Raw genomic sequence first — 4,825 nt, 5'->3', positions numbered from 1 at the left:
TCAAGGTAAAAAGTAGAATAAAGTTTAGTCCCTAGTAGATTTGGATTACAGAGCAAATACTTAAATCCTAGCTGGTTTCGTTGACTTTTCAGACACTTGTGTAAAAAAGCAAGAAATCGCAGCTCAAAATGTTCAAATTAGAAAGACAGTACAGACTAGCATTCTAGTATAACTAAATACAGCAGATACAGTAGTATCTCTACAGAGTACATCTACTTTGTTACTTTCGACCACAAGTAAGTTGAAGATACATTATGCAAATTAACCTTTATCTTGTGAATCTGTGAAGGAAAAAATAAGGATAAAAGGTGTTAATATATAGTTGCACAAAAACAAAGGAAATAAATATGTTACTGTTACTGTAATGTTAATCTGTTTGCTTCCATGAAGCCAGTAAGATGATGATCCATATTACTATTGCCATCTATGAAACAGCTCATTGATGGCAGCAAGTATACAATATTAAGTGATGGCACCATAGGTAGTTCAGAGTTTTAAAAAACAAACAAGCTATACAACTACAGTAAAATGAGTTAATTATGGCAACTGACAACAGTGAGAACAGTCTAAAAAGCAGGAAGTACTCATACAGGTGAGCTGTAGTGGCTCATCATTTCCTGCAGGGGGAGGCAAAGTGATGTATTCATACTTGTATTCTGCGTGTGCTTCTTTGTGTGTATTTATTATTTTTATGTTGTAGTTAATTACAGGACGGTGCATATTAATAAATATTACCAGAGTTTGCCAAAGGCATTTCTTCACATGTAATCCCTGAAAAGATGTTAGTGCCATCCTAAAACAAGATTAAATGACACAAGTTATTGAAATCAACTATCAGCATTAAGAGCAATAATAATAATTTAAAAAAGCAAACATTATTATACAGGACACCATTTCACAACACTGTCAATGTACAAATGAAAACATACAAAACATAAGCATATAATAAAGATCATGCAAAAAATTCAGGGAATATCAAGATGTTAATAGAAAATTACACTAAAATATAACAACATTTTCTGTAATTAAAAAGAAATGTTTATTTTTTTACTTTCCTGTATTTATATGACTTAAGAAAAGGTGAAAGAAGGTTTTCAAGGATCATCTTTTTTTTACTCCTTAAAATAAAATTCAGGTGGGAGTGAGTTTAAATTTCTCCATGCACTCTAAACAAAAAAATAAATTAAATGTGAATGTGTTTATACCTATTTAGAACAAGGAGCAGTGGTGCACTTCAGCCTCTTGTGGCTAAAATACAGATTACAACATTTAGAAAAAATATCTTTTGATCAGATTTAGTAAATGGATCACCACACATTTTATTTGGCACTTGCCCCTCCGGGCTTCCGTAGCCATCTCACCAGCCTCGCAAAAGGAATATGATTGAGGAGTATTGCAACATATTTGTTTGTGCAGAAGTACATTTTATTTTATAATATTCCTTAGATGAGATTACAGGCCAGTTGTTCTCATTCACTATATCCATGCTGGATGTAAAATCATTTGCAATGATAAAAAATAGAAAATAAAATAGAAATAAACGGTGAGGTTGGACTGCATGCTGCCATCTTACATGCTCACATTTTATGAAATAACTGATTTAATGAATAGGGGACACACAAAAATGACGGTATATTGAGGCACAATCAGTGAACAGCATAAACAATCCTCTACTTCTTTTTTTGGGGGATCAAATGTTTATCTATTCAACATTTTGGAATAGGAGAGCCGTCACGTGCAGCCTGGGAGTGAGGTCCATTCTGTGAGCGTAGTTCAGGTGGATTTGTTGGCGATCTGAGATCAGGAGAGGCCAGCAGAAGATTTAGGAAGTTAAGAATAAAAAGCAGAGACAAAGCCTCTGGAGGTCCCTCTATCGGGGATTCAATTCAATTCAATTCAGTTTATTTTTGTATAGCCCAATATCACAAATGACAAATTATCCTCAGAGGGCTTTACAATCTGTACACATAGGACATCCCTGACCTTTGACCTCACATCGGATCAGGAACAACTCCCCAAAAATAACCTTTCACAGGTAAAAAAGGGAAGAAACCTTACGGAGAGCAACAGAGGAGGATCCCTCTCCCCGGATGGACAGATGAACAGATGTTATGTGTACAGAATGAACAGCATTACAAAGTTACATAAACACATTACATGAATATGACAATGTATGAATGGAACTCCAATCCATGAAACAGAAGGAAGTAGAGAGGAGGGGGGGGGCGGCGCATCAGCAAGGCCAACGCAGGAAGCCGGCTCACCAGGCATCAGACACCTCCAGGTCCAATGGACCCTATGAGACGTGAAGTCACAAAGACTCCGGGGAGGAAGCAGAGTTAATAAGGTGCAATGGAGAGATGTAAATTCATCCATACGTAAAGAGAGAAGAGGAGATAGGTGCTCAGTGTATCCTAAAACACCCCCCAGCAGCCTATAAGCCTATAGCAGCATATCAAGGGGCTGGACCAGGGCAAACCTGATTCAGCCCTAACTATAAGCACTATTAAAGAGGAAAGTCTTAAGTCTACTCTTAAATGAGGTGACTGTGTCTGCCTCCCGGACTGAAAGTGGAAGCTGGTTCCATAAAAGAGGAGCTTGATAACTGAAGGCTCTTGCTCCCATCCTAATTTACTCTAGGACTCTAGGAACCACAAGTAGCCCCGCATTTAGTGAGCGCACACGCTTTAGTTGAGGACAATTGGTGTAGGTTAATGGGAGAAAAGCTATCCAAATATACACCAGGGCATACAGCCGTTTCCAAGGCAACGCCACTTGATGACAGATCCGCACTGGTTAAGGGCAAGAGATCATCAATCTTGCCTCTAATAGTTAAAATCTTTTCATTGAAGAAGTTCATGAAGTCATTACTACTGAGGTCTATAGGAATACACGGCTCCACAGAGCTGTGACTCTCTGTCAGCCTGGCTACAGTGCTAAAGAGAACCCTGGGGTTGTTCTTATTTTTCTCTATTACTGATGAGTAATAGGCTGCTCTGGCATTACGGAGAGCCTTTTTATATGTTTTAAGACTATCCCACCAAACTAATCGTGATTCTTCCAGATTGGTGGAACGCCATATGCTTTCGACCTTTCGTGAAGTTTGCTTTAGGTTGCTGGTCTGAGGGTTATACCAGGGAGCAAACCTCCTTTGCCTCACCGTCTTCTTCTTCAGTGGGGCTATCGAGTCTAGTGTCATTCTCAGTGAGCCTGTAGCACTATCGACAAGATGATCAATCTGGGACGGACTAAAGTTAGCACAGGAGTCCTCCGTCACATTGAGACGTGGTATTGAATCAAATGCAGAAGGAATCTCTTCTTTAAATTTAGCTACAGCACTGTCAGTTAGACATCTGGTGTAGAAACTTTTGACTAACGGTGTATACTTCGGGAGTATGAACTCAAAAGTTATGAGGTAATGGTCTGACAGAAGAGGGTTCTGTGGGAAGACCTCCAAATGCTCAATGTCAATGCCATATGCAAGAACAAGGTGGAGGGTGTGGCCAAAGCAGTGAGTGGGTTTCTGTACTCTGACAGAAGCCAATCAAGTCCAACAATGAGATAAATGCAGCACTAAGGCAATCATTATCAATATCCACATGAATATTAAAGTCTCCTACAATAATAACCTTATCAGTTTTAAGGACTAAACTTGATAAACACTCTGAAAATTCAGATAAAAATTCTGTTGGGGGGCTTGTCTTCCAAGTATTTTAAACAGGCTTGTCTTCCCTATGAAAGAAGCCCGTTTAAAATATTTGAGAGAGCCTTCTAGATGCCTGGACGTGTGATTGGTGGTCCGCGTGACCATTCACATGCGCTGTGATTGGTCAATCGGCTACCGTGACTCGTCGTCTAACAGGAAACTATAGCACGGTTCATGTTATTGAAACGGTTGTTTTGAGAAGTAATTGAGATTATAGTATTTTAGTTCTTTCATCTATGGCTGAAGGAGGAGTACTAGAACCGTATTTACTTCCAACGCCATTCTCAAGGAGGACGTTTGAGGAAAAGCAGGAAATCGTAGCATATGGACGCCCTACCCCACAGCTAACAGCCTGGACCCAGCATGAAAAAACATGTATGCGTCACTTTCAGTTCGCCAACTACGAACGATCTTCATGGATGAGCATCGGAGAAGAGTTGCAAACTATATTGCTGGGAATGCCTTTTATTAGCGACTGAGCTTCTTGGTGTTTACTGCCATTGTGGAGCAGACATTGTCATCCTTAAAACGCATCAAAACTGACTCCAGAAACACAACTGGGGAGGCGCTGATGTCCTCACGGGCGTCCATGGCCATTGAGAGGGACCTGTTGGTGGAGCTGCAGCGCACTGACACACTTTACAACCGCGTCATCGAACTCTTTCTTCGCAAAGAGGGGAGAATGGACTTTTTTTTTACATTTGCAGTAGCGTTGTGTTAATGTGTCTATGGTGTTTTTTTTATTATATGGGGGTGACTATGGGTCAGTGGTTAACATGCCCGTCTTTCAATCAGGGGGTTGGCAGTTCAATCCCCGCCCTAGTCGATGTGTCCTTGAGCAAGACACTTAACCCTGCATTGCTCCCTGTAGCTGTGTCTACGGTGTCTACGGTGTATAATGTAAAGTGTCTTTGAGTATCTTGAAAAGCGCTATATAAATTAAATGGATTATTATTATTATATAGTTAATTAATATCATTACTTCTGATGTTAATAATATTTGAATGCCTCGTTATTTTCAGTGTACAGTGTTTTAGTCCCCCCGTTTTGTTGATTTTTTTTCGTCATGTTTTATTATAAATAAATGTGAGAATTTGTTCTTGTCCTTGTGTTAATTAG

The sequence above is a fragment of the Cyclopterus lumpus genome, chromosome 17, assembly GCF_009769545.1.
Source record: "Cyclopterus lumpus isolate fCycLum1 chromosome 17, fCycLum1.pri, whole genome shotgun sequence".
NCBI classification, from domain to species: domain Eukaryota; kingdom Metazoa; phylum Chordata; class Actinopteri; order Perciformes; family Cyclopteridae; genus Cyclopterus; species Cyclopterus lumpus.
The sequence above is the reverse complement of the archived record's forward strand: the minus strand, read 5'-3'. Positions refer to the sequence as shown.